We start from the raw sequence: 19,208 nt of genomic DNA, 5'->3' as shown, positions 1-19,208 counted from the left end.
AATACGTGTTGAAGTAAAATAATTTATGTTTGTGTCTGAATTATGATTTTAAAAAGAAAGATAACATGAGTATAATCACTGTACAGAAAATGTATAACACAGTGACAGAAACAAAAATATCCAAGCTCATCTGAATGTCTCCCCACCAAAAAGATACCAGTTTAAAATGATTTTCCCCAATATTTTGTCACATGGAAATGCTTAATATAAATGGCAATAAGATCACATGTTAAAGTTTCCCTCTTTTTTACTTCTAGTCTAAAAGTTTGATATTCCTGAATTACATATCTATGTTGTCATGATATTAATCTCTATATTATGTCCCAATAGATGATGGCACCATAATTAATTAATTATTCCCCCATAATTAAACATTTATATTGTTTTCAATTTTACTGTTACAACACTGTAATCAAGTTTTTGTGTATTGATATTTTTCTATATTATGAATTATCGTCTTAGAAGGGAGTCCAGAAGTTTTACTACAGGACTAGAAGATAGAAACATTTTTATAATACTTACTATTGTCAGATTGCTTAAGAAAAAAGAGCTGTATGCTGTATGTATCATAAGAAAAAGGTCATTCCAATTTTTAATGCATAATTCCTATTACCACCTACAAGCTAATGTTAACGATATTATCATTGTTACCTGAATCTTTATTTAATTAACAGATAAAAATGTTTAGTTGTTTGATCTGTTCCTTTATCATCCAATTTTCCATTTTTTCTACAATGTTACTAGTACTTAAACACTTATCTGTTCGTGTTCTTTCATTGGTTGAGATAAATAGCATAATAATAAATATTTTACCATAATAAAATAGCATCTTCTGTTTTCATATTTACAGTAATTATGTTTCAATGAGATTTTGCCTTTTTATTTATTTGTGGGGGAGATTAAAGAAATTACAGATGGTTTTGTGAATGAAAAATACTGCAAACCATATCAGTAAACAAAGAATGCTGAAGCCATCAAGTCAGCAGCGGCTGCCGCCACCCCCAAGTGAGGACAGGCCTGAAGCCAGGCCTCTGCAGCCACTCACAGTGGTGCACCCTGAGGGGACTCAGAATAAGAAAGGACAGGATACTGGCCCTAGATAGCTAGGTGCTTGTCAGAGGAATGAATTCAATGAGCCCAAATGTTTGCTTCCTCCCATACATAGAAAAGCACTAAATTCTTTAACTTGAGATGCCTGTTCTTCTTCAGTTAACAAATAATCTTTTAATATTCCAACTACCTGGTCTTTGTCGTAAAGCTCCTATATATCCTAGCTCCTCCCCTACCTCTTTGGAGCAGTCCCTCAGAGTGATCTGACAGGCTGTCATCTCAGCTCGAGTCCTCAGAAATGTCCCCCAATAAAACATAACTCTCAACTTTTAGGCTGTGCATTTATTTCAGTCAACACTTTCAACTTTTAAGAATTTGAAGGTATCTATGAATTTTTTTAATTTGTATTTTTTTTTTATTAAAGTACAGTCAGTTACGATGTGTCAGTTTCTGGTGTTCAGTACAAATGTAATGACCTTTAATAAAAAAGAATATGAAAACAAATAGATGTACAGATATGGTTCTTATGAACAGTCATCCTCTTTTTCCTTTATATACTTGCTCCTTAGTCATATCTTTTTCAGTGATGAGGTTCCTTCTATGGACTGATTTTTTTTTTTTTTTTTTTTTAGTATTTGAAATTCTGAACTTTCTGAGTCTTGTGAGGGCTGCATCTTTTGGGATGCCAATTGCATCCATGGTTAAGCCATAAAAAAGTCTTATTGGCTTCAGTCACTACTAAGGTTCCTATAAGATCCTACCCATCTATGGCCAGATGATGGATCTTTTGAATTGGAAATAATTCTATATTTGAAAAAAAAAATTAGAGAACGCTCATCCTGAACAACTATCTTATTGGTACCTGTGGAAAGATTAAATTGAAAAGACGCAAAGGACTGTGGCAGCTAGCCTTAGGGACTTAACAAGATGAAACCAGAAAGGCTTTCTTTGCCTCCAGGATATTCGCTAAATGTAGAGAAGAGTTAGAACACCAGTGTCTGTTCACAATTCACAGGGGCCCCCACTTACAGGGCCCTGGGCTGGCTGCGAAGGCGTGGTGTTCCCACCCATGACTGTACTATAGTTATCAGACAAAGTCCCCCAGGGGACCTCCCTCAAAGAGGAAACAGATGACTCTAGTCTTTCCCAGGCCCTCCTACAAATGGTCAGAAAATGAGTCACCTGACGGCCAATGTTCAGGCTGATCGAAGGACTACTTGGTCCCAGGTTGAACTGCACATTCAGAAAGAGGAGGCCATTCAAAGGTCTCTGTTAAATGCTTCATACAGACATTATAAAGTCACGCCTCATTAAACCCTGACGCTCTACAACATAGGAATCTTCTGATTTCCATTTTAGTTGAAAGTCTTCTCCTTGATATAAAGAAACAAGTTGAAGACCATTATCTTCATTTAGTTGGAAGGGCAAGTCGGTCCCTTGATATCACTCAGGCTGCCATCCAATTATCTGAGGAATTAAAAGCAACTGTGCTTTCTTACAAATCTTTACAAAATCAGAAATGTGGCTGCAGAAGTGATTCAAACCCACCTATAATTTTACCGACCCAAACCCGTTCCTGTTCCTTTCAATGCTGGTAGATATTGCCAATTATCAGGACATTGGAAACAGGATTATTTTGTACAGAAGAAAGGGAAGGAAACATTTAAATAGTAATTATTCTAGACTTTTGATGATTGGCAAATATACCCCAAATATTGCTAGGAGAAAATGTGGATACTTTTCTTGTGACTGTGTGATGTAGATTTTCTACCCCATCTTCTCTTGGACCTCAGAGCCACTTTTTTAAAAAATGTAAACTTAAGGGAAATGATTCTCATGAGGGAAGAATAAAAGAGGTTTTTGGAAATTGGGCTAATAAAAAAAATCCTGTGTTTTCTCAACAATCATTAAGAAAAAACTTTGGCCATCTGTGTGGGTAAAATGCCAGAAAAACTATTTGGCTGTATTGTTTATAAACTTGATATTTTTGTATTATTGTACCCGATTCATGGCTAGAACATTGGGATGATAGCTATAAGGTTTTTATTTGCATCCATCTGCATGATTGTGTGTGTCTATATTTGTATGTTATGTACATATGACCTTTGTTTTATTTCTGGATGGTGTTGCCAAAATTAATTTGTAACATAGCACTATTTAATTGGCTGAAGAATAAGTGCTTATCAAATTATTTCCAAGCTCAGAAATAGAGAAAATTACCCAAATATTTGTCAAGTTAATGTGATCTGAGATGATCTTTGATAAATAAAGCTTAAATTTGTTAGTTTAATTACAGCAGGCATATCTTCAGCATTATCCGCATTAAATATAACACTGACACATAACTTCTGTTCGGTCTGGTTTTACAGTCAGATAAATTCATGTTATCTCTGTTATAAAATTTGTCAGCGAGAAAAATAGCTTAGGATGCTGCTGACTTTGTCTCATATCTGATAAAGTTTTTATGAGTAGTTTAAATATACTTGTTGGAAGCAGGTGATTTAGATAGATGTATGCAGAATAAGAGTTTGTATGTGAACTTTGCAGCAAGGATTATGTTTTATGGTACATCTACTTAAAAACAGGTTTCCAAATAGCTGTGAGAACTTGAAACTTCAGAGTTTTGCTAAGTGACAGAAATTCATTGGTTATCCAGATCATTTCCAAGTAAGATAAAATAATAAAACATTCATTACTGAATATAGGTTTATCTACTTTTGGCTTTTTATTACAGAGTAACTAAGAACATTTGGGTTTGTTACTAAACATATCCTGTGCCACACTGAAAGATTGTACTGGGAAGAAGCATGTGTTTCTAGAAATCGTGAAATGTATTTATAAGTATGTTAATAAAAAAAATGCTGGTGTAAACAAACTTGTGGTTACCAGGAAGGAAAGGGGGTGGGAGGGATAAATTGGGATTTGGGGATTTGTAGATAATAACTACTATATATGAAATAGATAAACAAGTTTATACTGCATACCACAGGGAACAACATTTAATATCTAGCAATGGCCTATAATGGAAAATAATATGAAAAGAGATATAAATGAATCACCATGAAATGAATGCACCAGAAATTAACACCACATTGTAAATGGACTATACTTCAATTTAAAAAAAAACGCAATTAAAAAAAAGTATATAATTGTTTCTTAGCTTTCACTAAAAATCAAGGTTTTAAGGGTTAATATTTTTTATTATTGAAGTGTAGTTTACTTAAAATATTATATCAGTTTCAGGTGTACTATGTAGTGATTTGATATTTTTACAGATTACATACAATAAAAATGATTATATTATTATTTATTATGTTCCCTGCAGTGTACATTACATCCTTGTGACTTACTTACTTTATAACTTGTAGTTTGTACCTCTTAATCTCCTTCATCTATTTCGCTTAAGGGCTAGTAATTTTAATTAATATATGTAATTAAAACTGCTAGCAATAATGAGTGAAGCATCCCTGTACGCAAGGAGAGTAAGATATGTTTTCGGGAAAGAAAACATATGAGATCCGGAAACGTATTTTCATTAAGAGAAAAGAAAGTAATTTTGTCCTATAAAAAAACTAGTTATTTCAGAATGAGAAAGGGGGGAACAAACGACAAACTAAATAGAAATGTAGGTGGAGAGAGAGAGAGAAAGAGTCTTACCTGTGTGACCAAGTTGGCTAAACATGAATGAATTTACTATAAGCTTTTAGAATAAGCTTTGATATCAATATCATACTTACGTAAAACTAAAACTGGATCTTTTTATGCCAAAGTAACAAAGTTTTCTTGGACTATTGCTCTGCTCTTGAAAAGAGCTTGTAAAAGGTTTTTCTTTACCTTTTCATTGATCTATCTAGAAAGCAAAAAATTTTTGTTTTATCAAAATTATTTCCTGTGCCTTGTGTCGTCTTTACTATCAGAGCTTTGATTACTTAAGGAAACTGAGTCAATACTAAGAGCTGGATTTTGCTCACTACTGTGTAACGTTCTGTATATTCCTTTGAAAACTTATTGTCATTAAATAGTATTTTATAATGATCTGTGATCCTTTTTAATCACGTGCCCAAAATTGTTGATATTTTTGACAAATTTCCAAAATATAATTTTAAATAAAGTCTTATTGAATTGAATCAATTTGGGGATTTTTCCAGAGGACGCCTAGAACATCTCAAAAGAGTTGTTCTCTCTCCTTATTGAAAAAGAGATATTAACTAATTAGGCTTATTTACTACATTAAATTATACAGAAATCATTATCAGATGAGAAGTAACACTAAGCCTTCATTATGTTGTGTTTTTATTGGTATGTATTACATGTTCCAGAAATTGTATGGAATACCTAAAATACAGATATGTCCTGGTATAATGTTATCAGTCATAATTCTGTTTATTATCTTGAAATGTGTGTCACAGAAATAAGCAAATTTCTTTGTCAATTACATTGTAATTAACTAATCAGATTTTAACTATGTGCATTTTAAGTGTTTCTTGTCATTTATAGGCAGTTTTTGTTTTATTCAGATCCTTTGGCAAAAAGTTTTCATCTTCAGAGACATTCATGAAAGGACTCTGACAAGTACTCAAGTAAAGGCTCCTGAAAATAAGATTGTTAAATTGAGCTGGGTAAGAAATTCATAGGGCTGTAATGAAAAAACCTGGATTCATAAAACTGCTAACAAAAGACCAAAATCAACAAGAATTAATTACATCAGATTGAACGAACTGACGAGGATGACTGTAATGCTTATGACGTTAATCTATTGGTTGCTCTTTAATATTCTGTTTTTCCAGATTTAAGGGAACTTTCTGTTAAGCTATAACTTACAGCAGTTTGGTAAAGTTTACCTCTGTGAACTAAGATAAAACATTTAGTTCTTCTCCCTACCTGATCCCTCCACAATTTAGAAACTCTTAGTGAGCATTCTTATTTTTATGACAATATAGTTATTTGCATTAGTCCAATAAGAATCTGTCTTCTTGTAACAGGACAGAACTGGAACCACTGGTTATATTTGCAAGGCTTTGACTGGAACGTTGTATTTGAGAATGATGTGTGTGGACTCAGGTATGCCCAGAGCTCTAAGGAGCTTAGGTTGACTTTATGGAGAAATAAAGCCCCTTGGAAAACAGCCTATCTCGCTTACAGGGTTCCCAGAAAACTTACCAGTTGAATAAGGAAGGTCACTTGCTGGCAGGCCCAGGAACCTTGGGACATTTTGTGGACCTCAAGAAAAGAGGAATTCACCCAAATCCATAGGTATTGTAGGCAAAATCAGATGGTGAGCCTTGGCTTGTCTTCCTAGCTTTGAGCACTTTTAAAAGTTCGATCTGAGATTCTTTATAAAAAGTTCCAGCAAAGCAGATTTAAAAGAGCCTGTATGGTTGGTCGCTATTTTTGTTGGACTTATGTAAATAGTCAGGTCAAGTTTATTGAAACCAGACATAATTTGCAAACTAGTTTTACTGTGGTTACCTTTGGTAGAAATGGGGAGTTTCTTTTTGAGAGAAAAATTACGTGTGCACCTTTGTGGATATCAGGTTCTAGTACTATTAACTATCTTGGAAGTTTTGTTTTCTACCTGTGAACTGGGCTGGACCTTGAATTCTAGTTTCCTTAAATATCTGGCTCTGATCTCCAAAGTAACCTTTCCTATTTTCTCCCACCACTTTGACTTGGAATCACTAAGAACAAAAACTGCCCTTTCTCCTGAAGATACTCATGTGTAAAGAATGAATCTTGACCTCTATTGTATAGCACTCGCAAAAATTAACTCAAAGTGGGTTAAAGACTTAAATGTAGGAAACTCCTAGATTAAAAACTTAGGGAAAAAAACTCCTTGACATGGGTCTTGGTAATGATTTTATGGAAATCACACCTAAAGCACAAGCAAGAAGTTCAAAAATAAAATAGTGGGATGGCATCAAATTAAAAAGCTTCTGTACATCAAAAGAAACCATCAACAAAGTGAAAAGAAAGCCTATGGACTGGAAAAAAAATATTTGCAAACCCTCTATCAGATAAAGGGTTTGTATCCGAAATACATAAATAAATATATAAATATTTAAATAAATGTATAAAATTTATATATAAATAAAGACATGTAAATATATAAATAAAAAGCTCATACAACTCAATAGCAAAAAAAAAAAAAAAACCAAATAATCCAATTACAAAATGGACAGAGGACCTGAATATATATTTTTCCAAAGAAGATACACAAAAGATAAAAAGGTACATGAAAAGATGCTCAATGTCACTGTTATTAGGGAATGCAGATTTAACCCACAGTAAGGGAGCCCCTCAGACATGTTAGACAGACCATCATCAAAATGGCAAGAGAGGACAAATACTGGCACAGAAGTAGAGAAAGGGGAGCACTCGTATGCTGTTGGTGGGAAGGTAAGTTGGTGCAGCCGCTGTGGAAAATAGTATGGGGTTCCTTAAAAAATTAAAAATAGAATGACCATATGATTTCACAATTCCTCTTCTAAGAATATGTCCAAATGGAACAAAAATACTGTCTTAAAAAGATATGCACCCTCATGTTTATAATAGCTTTATTTACACTAAGCAAGACAGAGAAACAACCTAAGTGTCCGCTGATGAATGCATGAATAAAGAAGTTGTGATATATATACATATATATACACGCACACATCATATATGCTTACACATACATACAAATATACACACATACATATATACTTACACATATACACACACACACACACACACACACACATATACACACATATCCACATATATACAATGGGATATTATTCAGCCATAAAAAATAAAGAAATTCTACCATTTGTGACAACATGGATGGACCTTGAAGGCAACATGCCAAGTGAAACTGGTCACAGGGAAAGACAAATACTGTGTGATCTCTCCTATACATGGAATCTAAAATAACAAACAAAAGCGCCACATCAAACTCATAGAAAAAGAGATCAGATTTGAGGCAGGGTTTGGGGCAAGAGGGACTTGAAGGAAATTGGTTAAAAGGTACAAACTTCCCATTATAAGATAAGTACTGGGGATATATAATAGACGATGTTGAATATAGTTACCACTGCTGTGTGACATATAGGAAAACCATTAATATAGTATCTATATGAGATGATGAATGTTACCTAAAACCTATTGTGGTCATCATTTCACAACATATGTAAATTGAACCATTATATATTACACCTTAAACTATACAATAATAGACGGCAATTATTTCTCAATAAAACTGCAAAAATATGTTAAGAATAGTAATCAAGGGACATTTTCATCTGTGTATACAACGCTCAGCCAATTGCAGTGTTTCTGGTGGAAAATGGTTTCACGAGAGTACTAGGTATCACCAAAGCAATGACCAGTGGTTCTTTCAAGAGAGGCATGGTTGGATTATTGGCACTCTTAAGAAAATAACAGAGGAGAAACAGACTCACAGACATAGAAAACAAACTTACGGTTACCAGTGGGGGAATGGGGTGGGAAGGGATAAATTGGGAGGTAGAGATTTGCAGATACTAACTAATATACATAAAATAAATAAACAACAAGTTTATACTGTAGAGCACAGGGAACTATATTCAATATGTTGTAGTAACTTATGGCGAAAAAGAATATGAAAATGAATATACGTATGTTCCTATATGACTAACGTATTGTGCCGTGCACCAGAAATTGATACAGCATTGTAAATTGACTATATTTCAATAAAAAATATGTATATAAATACATTGAAAAATAAAAAGGTCAATAAAAAAAGAAAGAAAATAATAGAGGACTTTCTCATCTACTCTAGAACCTTCCTGGTATGCATAGAACAACATGAAAGCGTTTCCGTTCCCACGGCTCTACCCTTGAGTAGATGACCCCTCCAGTTAAAGTCTCATTATTGTCTCAGATTATGGATGCAAAACTTGGATGATCATTAGAAATATTTGGGTAATATTTTTTTAATGTAGGTTATTGATAGCCACCCTGAGAAGCTTTTATTTACAAAATGTACAGTTGAGGTTGAGAACACACACACACACATTTTAAGAAAAATGATCCCCCCGTGAATCTGATCATTAGCCAGATTTTAACAGCACTGATGTCGGAGATACAGGAAGCAGTGCTAGGACAAATAACACCAGATGCCTAACTTCGTAAGGTTCTAGCCTTGAAAACAGCCCCTTCTATCCAAGAGCCACCATTGGCAGATCTCCCTTTTTGCTGCCACCAAATCAAATTTCCAAGATTGTCAAACTTGGTAGGGAGAAATAAATGCTTAATTAGTCTTTGACTGTCTCCCAAAGCAGAAGATGACCACAATCCTAGCTCTGAACAGCAGACTATGTATTTTTTTTATTCATCCAGTATGTGACTAAGACTTAAGCATTTCCGTGGGGGAGAGGTGTGCAAGACAAAAAATTGGCAGAAAACTACAAAATCAGCTCTCTTTGAGCTGTGCAGCTCCCTGTCTGGAATATTTCATCCTTCATCAGCCTGCTGAAATTATTTTGATATTCCCCTTTTGGCAATGAAAATCTAGAAGGAAGGAAAGTTTTTCCTCTCCCTCTTCCCATCCTCTCCCTTGCGTGTTTTGTTCTCCCAGGCAAGGGTAGACTGTCCTGACCGTGTGCAGAAACCGTCCTCCCAACTTCCTGCCAGCTGCATGTAATTTGAGGACCCCTTAATCTCTAAAAATGTAACATTCACAGGTTCTTCTGGCAGATAAAGTCTTCTGGGATGTTCAGGATGCATGTGTGCACCCTCTGCAGCAGGGCCTAACCGAGATGTGCAAAAGAATGTACCACATTCCCTCATGGTCCAGGGAAGAGATTCAGCCCGAGGTCAAACACACAACTAGGAATAATTTTCTTTAGTCGTCACTTTTCTACTGCCCCAAATACCCTGAGTTCCATCCTGGAAGACCACATCCACCAATCCGCTCTTTCCTTCCTGGCTTACCGCATCTCGGCAGAAGACCTCTATCGACCATTCATAAATCACACCTACAGATCTCAAGTGCTGTTCTCTGAAGCCAGTGCTTGACTGTGTGCTGCTGTGATGGATACGCTCAGGGGAAAAAACTAGGTGTTTGGCACTGTTAGTTGCCAGTGGGTTTGTGCTTTAGCTCTTCCAGGATAGCGCGAGGCTCAGAGAACCATTCCAGAAATGTTCACTGAATGAAGGAACAGGGCTGCATTCACACTGAGGTCCTCTGGAAGCAGAGCTTTAATCACAGGGAATAACGCATTTTTCTTGAGATTTACATCTGGCTTTAATTCAAATATGACTTCTCATCTTGCTTGTGCTTGAGGCAGCCTCGAGCACTGGAAATGGAAGAGAAACAGTGAATTTTCAGTCCAGGGGCAGGATCCAGCCAAATTTTATCTCCATGGGCTACAGCCTCCGTGAGAGGAAACCATCCCCGGAATGAAAGTAGGGGTGGAGAAAGGTAAAGAAAGGACAGCAGCATTAGTCCCAGAAGATCAGAATTTGGGTGACTTTTCAGGACAAATTTGGAGAACGTTCCACACATTTCAACCTCAAAAAGTACAGAGAGAACCCATAAGACAAATATGTTTTTATAGGTTAAAAGTAATTTCAAAGAAATTCTGAAGTAATTCTTCCCCAAATAATCATTTTTAAGCATTCAGCCCCATAAGAATCCATTTTTGCCTCCCTGTGAACGGGCCCACGTTACCTGCCCAACTCTATGTTGTGAACTATTAACAAAGTAATGTTCTCCACAGATCACTGTTCTTTACTCTTCTAGGCCCATTAATTCATTTATTTATTAAAATTTTTATTGACATATAGTTGGTTCAGAGTGTTGTGTTAGTTTCTGGTGTACAGCAAAGTGATTCAGTTATACTATATATATGTGTGTATATATATGTTTTTTTATTTGACAATACTCCACTTCATAGCTTAATCTCTCCCTCCTTTTCTCCATTTATTGAGAGTTCATTCTTCCTTCAAGATCCCTGAGCTATTCTAGTTTTGAACAAAGTCCTTCTAAGGGCTCTGGCCTTCTCTTATGTTTTTCGCCTCCTGTCTTGGTGCCCTTCCTGTCTTCACCACTAATGACTATTTCCTATTATTCTGTAACTATTTAGAATGCATTCTAAACCATCTAGTTGAGAAATTTTTCGAGGGTGAGATTCCTGTCTTAAATACTATCATAGCAAAGGAACATAATGAGTGCTTAATAAATACTTCCTGAATTGGGTAGTATCAGATTGATCATTTCAACTTGCAAGTCTCATAGCCAGTCAAAATCATCACAAAGCCCATGGATTAGAGTCATTTGAGGAGCAGGGCAGAGGACTCTCTTTCTTTTATATGTCTCTGCCTTTGGACTTGTGCAGATCTTTTTCTGAGATTCCAGGGGCCTCAGAGGACAAATATGGACCAAGAAAAGAAAAGAAAAGAAAAGAAAAGAAAAGAAGAGTTTTCCAGTTTCAAGTTTGTGTAGTTTACTGCTGAGCCGAGCTGATTTACTCAAGTCTTTACTGCTGAGGGGAAATTTATATATTCTGAACAGGCAGAAATCCCTTGAGAGGTCTTGTGTGAACAAATCAAAGTATGCCTAATTATTTGATCAATATGGCCAAATATTACATACTGGCCTGTTTTTCCTAGAAGATACGATCTCTTTCAAGTGAACAGCACATATATCATTTTTACTGTTATCCTCCGTAATTGATTACTCACATGTTGGCTAATAAAAGGTATCTGACCTATGATCTCTTTCTTTTTATCAGAAAATGAGGAGTGTTTGAGAGCTGAGTATTTTATACAAATGTCCTCGCTCCTCTGCCAAGGATAAACTCCCCTACTTGTCCTCAGGAGGATTTGCCCAAGTTTACTATTTTCTTGAAATGGTTGGAACCCTTGATGGCCTCCAAGACTTTTCTGGATAAAGGAGTGTGTGTCGCATCTTCTTCCAATCCATCATAATTAGAACGGGTCAGTTGAAAACACTGCATTTGAGCACCCTGTGACTGCAGGCTTGGAACGGCTCAGGGCAGCTGCCTTGCTGCCTTCGCCCCATCAGCCGCACTTCATTGGGGAAGCACTCACCTTCCTAGGAGAGTTCAGGCTGCCTGGCTCTGCCACAGAGGCCTGGCTTCCCACCCAGCCTCTCTTAACCCTTCCCTGGAAACTAGATGTCCTTCCCAGGAGAGCTGGATGGATGGAGGGGCCTCAAAGGAAGTTTTCAGCATGACTTTTTCCTTTGTCAGCAGTGTGCTGATGGAGTGGTGGGCAGGCAGCAAGATGGGTGTTTTCATATGAATGTTTTAGATGGCACCAAATGGAGATGCTAATAAGCACATCCTGTCTTGTTCCTGACTTCACTGCAGATCTGTGGCTGCCCGGGTGGCTGACAGCTTAGCACCTGGTGGAGCACCGTGGGGGTCCACTTGCAGAATCCGGCCACCAGTCCTTACAGAAAATTTGGATAGAAATAAAAATAGCTGGAATACACTGGAATACATATAACTGCTCCATTAGGCACTATTTTGCTGGACACCTGCCCGCAGATTTACCATCTCAGGTCACCTTTTCCCATTGCTTCAAATTTTCTTCCAAAGCAACTGCCTGATTTCAAGGTTCCCATTGATTCCACTCCCCTGCCACCCACTTTTTCCCCCTCGCAGCAGGCACTCAAGGAAAAGGTTAAATAGAATTATCTTGAAATGTGTCGCTATAATCTGGAGGTCTAGGATAAGGAGACAAAATAGCTCTGGCAGTTTGTTTTACACACTATTTTTAGTTTACCCTGTTCCTTTCCATCTCATAACTAAAAGTAACACTCATCATCTCCCTTGTGTATGCCAGTATATCTTGGCAGAAATTTAAGTTAAAGTCTGGTTTTGTATAAGTAATTACCTTTGTTGGAAGGAGACCCAAATGCTTAGTTACTTCCAAATACATAGCAAGTAGTAGTATCAGTGTATTTTTTTCATAGAAACTTAAGTTGTAATCCCAGTAGAGTCACTAGAATTGTGTTGCTTTGGGAAATTTACCTTCTTTTCTGGGCATCTATTTGCTTATCTATAATACAAAGTCATGGTATTAGAGGATGGGTTGAACAAGAGAATTTTCAAGGACCTTTTTCAATTTCACATTTTACACTCTTGTGGGAGGAGAGCCGTTTTAAGGAATGCTTGTTTGTGTCTTAATCCTTAAAATCAAGTTTTTAAAAAATGGAATCGATATTAGAACTAAAACTCTTACAGAGAATGTCTTTTCCTTTGTTCACTTAATTGTTTGGTTTGAGCATCCAAGCCGCAAGAAGTGAATAGTTTGCTGAGTTCACTTATGTGAAGCAGTTGCCACAACTCCCAGATCCAATGATCTGCTTTCCCAAGTTGATAGGGATCTCCTTTCCTTTAAGAAAGTGACTTTTGAGCACAATTTACACAAAATGCTATTTCTTAGAGCACAAATGTTCATTCATTATGCATCAACTTATTATTTTATTTGCCAGAGAGTTGTGGGACAAGAGCCCATTCCCGGACGCTGGGGGAACTGCAGAAGTGAACACAATCTCCTCCCAATTCTCTGTAATGTTAATGAAGCCAAGAACTGCACACTGGGAGGCACAATTATCAAGAAAGTTATAACTGCCCCATGGGCCCTTTATTCTCTCGATTGATGACTCAGTAAAGGAATGCGGAGAAAATAGCTTGAACTGGACGTGACTTTTTACAATCCATGTGTATCTTCCCAAGAAGATAGGATGGACTGAAATATAATGAGCCATCTGTGTTGATGCAATACATTGAAGTGAAAAGAGCAAAGATATTAAAGGATGTTAGGGAAGTCATCCATATTTCCATCTAGCCCCATGTCTCCATTCAACTCTTTATCCACTTATTTGTTCAAAAATATTTATTGAACATGTATTATGTGCCAAATATTGTGCTAAGGAAGAAAACTGGCAAGAACTTACATTTTAGAGTGGGGTGATGAGAGCAGGTACTTAAGATAGAGAATGCTTTCTCTTATGACAGATTGAGATGTGTCGGGGCCAGGAGCCAAGGATGTCTTCTTGGATGAAGGAACATATCTTCTGAGATCTGGTATATGAGTTGGAGTGTTCAGGTGAGGAGCAGAGTGAGTAGTGAAGCGAAGGAGAGGAGGATGAGTGTGTGCCACCCGCAAAAGAAACAACAAACACCAAGGTCAAGAGAAAAGAGAAAGTTGGAAATGGAATCAGTTCCGTTGAGACTGGCGACCTCCAAAGGGGGAAGGAAAAGACAGGAAATGGGGCTAGAAATGTAACAAGAGAAAATCTTACAGAGTCTAGTAGGGGTTGTAGGAAGAAAAATGATGCATTTGGATCTGCGTATGAAAGAAATCACTCAAACTGCAGTATAGAAAAGAGAATGAATGCAGTGAGACTAACTAGGAAACTGATGCAAGAACCCAAACAAGACATGACGATCAATTGCCCTAGGAAAACATCCGTGGTTTCTGGAAAGAGGAAATTTTGAGAAATCCTCAGTAAGCAGAGTGAACATGACTTGCTGACTGGATGCTGTGATGAAAGGGAGCTCTGGTGAGTTTCTGCCTGGGTTATGATGCCGTTCACTGGCCAAGATGGAATAAATGTGATCAAGGATGAAGAGAGTTACTGAAGAGGCTAGGATGACTTCTAATTTTCAACAACATTCTAAATTCCATATGCACATGATAAATCCAACCAGGGTTCTCCAGTGGGTGGTTTGTTTGGTTTGTTTCCGAAGTTTAGGGAAGACAGAGAAATTGAGATTTGAGAATCATTATAAGGAAAATAATTCCTTATGTTCAATAAATATATTTGAACAATAATGAAATACTAGCAAATGGACTCCAAAAATACATTTAAAGGATCATATATCATGATCAAGTGGGATTTACTCCAAGAATACAAGGAATTTTCCATTTCTGCAAATCAATGTGATACACCACGTTAACAAAGTGAAGAATCAAAGCTATATGAACTTCTCAATAGATGCAAAAAAAGTCTTTTGACTAGAGACTTTCTGATAGAATTCAACATCCATTTCTGATAAAAAAATCTTCAAAAAGTGGGCATAGAGGGAACATACCTCAACATAATGAAGCCCTTAGATGACAAACCCCACAGCTAACATCATACTCAGTGGAGAAAAGCTGAAAGCATTTCCTCTAAGATCAGGAACAAGACAAGGATGCCCACTCTCACCACTTTTATTCAACCTAGCTTTGGAGGTCTCAGCTATGGCAGCCGAACAGAAAGGAATTTAAATTGGAAATAAAGAAGTAAAAAATTAAGTGTTTGCTGATGACATGATACTATACCTAGGAAATCCTAAAGATACTACCAGAAAATGACTGGATTTCATCAATGTTCAGCTGTGCACCTTGGGGAGGCGGACTACTCAAAACTACGTTCCCCAGACTTCCTTGCTAGCTGGATTCTGCTTTGGTTTGAGTAGTGAGAGAGACCTTGTGGAAACTGGGAGATGTGAAGAGGAAGAAGCTACTGATCTTTTTCTGTTACTTCCTGATGATGTCTCCAGCAGTAGCAACCATGTCTGCTGCATGTGGGCTCCCCTGATGCCAAAGATTCCCATGCAGTGATTTTAAATTTATATATACTATATATATATAGTATATATATACACACACTATATATATATACACAATATATCCTATATATACACAATATATACTATATATACAATATATTGCACATATATATACAATAAAATAAAATATATGTAAATATATATATACAATATATTATATGTGTGTGTGTATATATAGTGTGTGTATGTATATATAGTGTGTATAGTGTATATACACACACTATATATATATATAATTGAAGTATAGTCAGTTTACAATGTTGTGTCAATCCAGGCAGTGATTTTAGCACCAGCAGCAGTCACTCGCACCAGTGTCGGCTGCAAGTGTGGCCCTGAACTTCCCCCTGTCCGGGGATGGTTCAAGTTCACTGGAGTTACTTCCTACCCTAACATGCTTCCTGTTCTTGCTCCCTTAGCCCTTCAGCACTCAAATTCCTAAACACTTCCTACACGACTCTGTGTAATAATCTTCTAGCTTCACCTTGTGCCATTCTGTTCCCCCTTTTAAAATTAATACTCCAAGCAGATTGAGGTTATTTTAATTCTTGTATTTTTTCAATGATTATTGTGGATTTTTTTTTCAGTGGTTATCTTGTATTAAATCGCTTTCATTTGAAACACCTGGCATGGTTCTTGTGTTTCCAGTTGGCCCTTAATTTATTCAGAGCCACTGCTGAAGCGAGAAGGCTGGCATTGTATGTGGCAACAAGAAACTTGCTGGAGACTCTGGCGGAAGTCATTCTGGTATGAAAGCGGGACAAAAGTCCGACTGCTAGGGTTGAAGATACTGAATGGTGATCAATTCCAGAAAGCAAGGATTTTCTAGAAGTTTGGCCATGAATGAGAGGGGAGCGAGGGCAAGTGGGACACGGAGTTCTTGGCTTTGTGCTGTCATGTACAGTACCCTACACCACATGGAGTTACTGAGCACTTGAATTGTGGTTAGTTTGAATTGAGATGTGCTGTAAGAATGAAACGAACTTACTGGATTTCATATGCTTAGTCTTAACAAAGACAATATCTCAATGTTATTGTGTTGATTATATGTTAAAATAGAAATAGAGTAGGTTTAACTGAAGTATTATTAAAATTCATTTAACCTATTTATTTTAAATTTTGTCTAATGTAGTTCATAGAACATTTAAAAATTACATATGTGGCCTGGACAGCGCTATTCTAGACTAAGACTGAAATAGCCAACAGCATCATAAGCCCTCTTTACATGTCATAGCCTACATGATACCTGGTTTAAAGAGTTAGACAGGACCTAAAAAATGCAATATGGATATGAGGCAATCTCACATAAAAACTAGCATAGATAAGTCAAAAAAATGCAGATTATTCCTGTATCCATAATTATTAAAAATATATTAATATATTAAAATATTCTATGCTCAGAAGACTCTTAAGAACAAATGGGATGTAGGAGATATGATTGGATTCACACTAAGAAAATAACTATTGTGGAAGTGCTCAATGTAAAATTGAGAAAGAGAATGAAAGCAAGACCAGTTAAAGGACTTCAGCAAGAGTCCTGGAGAGAGGTTGACGGAGACCTGAATTAAGGCAGTGTGGGTGGCATAGAGAGGAGAGGAGGGTAAAATGGACATGATGGGAATAGAATTGTCAAGGTTTGAATAATGATAGGATGTAGGGGTTTAGAGAGAAGCCACACCACCTATCAGAGGTGAAGAAGACCATGGAGTTAGATTGAACACTCAGGTTTCAGAGAGGATGTGTCATCACCTTTGAAAAAAGTTTGCTTATATTGCTTGTTGGCCAAGAACCAGAGACAACATTGAGTTTCCTAATGGAACAGCCCAATCTCCTTGTACCAAACATTCTCCTGAAGCCCACAAATGTTTGGTCTGGTGGTGATGAAGTCAGATGCAACTATTCCAGCTTTTATCCACAATCCAGTGTTTAATCTGAACATCTGCTGGTTTCTAATATGATATCACTCAAATGGTGCTGAACAGCTACAGTCTGAAACTACCCTGGGAGCGGAAGAAGCAGATAAGGGTTCAAGACCTGGCTTCATCAAAACCAATTATGATACAAACAAACAAACAAAACCAACTATGGAAGTGACATTACCTAGTGGAATCTCAACTCCTTCACCTATAAAATAAAGATGAAAATATCTACCACCAGACTGCTTTAAAATTATACAAGTCCATATAAATGAACATACTTTATAAACATGGAAGCTTTACATATATATTTTTTTTTCATGGCTTCTATTTCAAATTTACACAAGGGTTTTATTTGGGGAAAATATGAACATTTCCAGAAGGGAACTTTAAATGATTAACTTCCTATACTGTGGGAGAAAAAAATAATTCTGAGCTAAAGACTCTATAGAGTTTCCAAAACTCACCTCATCCCCCGTAATAAATGTGTGTTGGTGTGAGTGTGTTTCTGAGGCGAGGGTGAGTAGGTGTGTGTTTCAGAGTAGAGGTGTAGAAAGGAAGCATCACTGCTTGAAAAAGCTACACTTGACTGTTTTGCAAAAACAGTTTCTACAATTAACCCTGCTGATCTGCTTATATACCCAAAATAGCATAAACACACACAGTTGTTTTCATTAATTTTTGATAAGCAGTAAGACTTACAAATATTTTACTCCCAAGCATATGTTGCCTGCATTTGGCTTCAGTGGCAGGCATATGCTTTGACATATGATATTCCATCTTGCACCACACGACTGTGATTCACATCTAAAACAATAACTGAACTACACGTGGGCATCTCATTGGCTGAGCGTTTGGCTCAATTGTATTCAGGGTTCTTTGAATATGACTCTAAGTAGGAGAAATACACAAATACCTATACCTGGGACACTAATTTTATGAATGTCTATTACCCTAGCCATTCCTAAGACAGTAGTGGAAATAGTGTGTTGGATGTCTACATGTATAATTTGTTTGTGAATGTTTTGCCCCTATGACACCCATTTGTCCTCAGATAACCCCACAGCAATCTGATACACTGGGACTCTTTCTTGGAAACATAACTGATGAAGTCATTTGTTTGTTTGTTTGTTTTAAGCAGCCCAACAAGCACAATACTTGGTACAATGTTGTTTTTTTTTTTTTAATTGAAGTATAGTAAGTTTGCAATGTTGTGTCAGTTTCTGGTGTCCAGCGTAATGTTTCAATCATACATATACTTATATATATTCAATTTCATATTCTTTTTATTATAGGTTACTACAAGATACTGAATATAGTTCCCTGTGCTATACAGAAGAAACTTGTTTATCTATTTTATATATAGAAGTTAGCATCTACAAACCTCAAGCTCCCAATTTATCCCTTCCCATCCCCTTTCCTTCCTGGTAACCACAGGATTGTTTTCTATGTCTGTGAGTCTGTTTCTGTTTTATAAATAAGTTCATTTGTCTTTATTTTTTTTTAAGATTCCACATATGAGTGATATCATGTGGGATTTTTCTTTCTCTTTCTGTCTTACTTCACTTAGAATGATGACTTACAAGTCCATCCATGTTGCTACAAATGGCATTATTTTATTCTTTTTTTATAG

Source organism: Camelus dromedarius, chromosome 2, assembly GCF_036321535.1.
Source record: "Camelus dromedarius isolate mCamDro1 chromosome 2, mCamDro1.pat, whole genome shotgun sequence".
Lineage (NCBI taxonomy): Eukaryota > Metazoa > Chordata > Mammalia > Artiodactyla > Camelidae > Camelus > Camelus dromedarius.
This window is presented reverse-complemented; position numbering follows the sequence as displayed.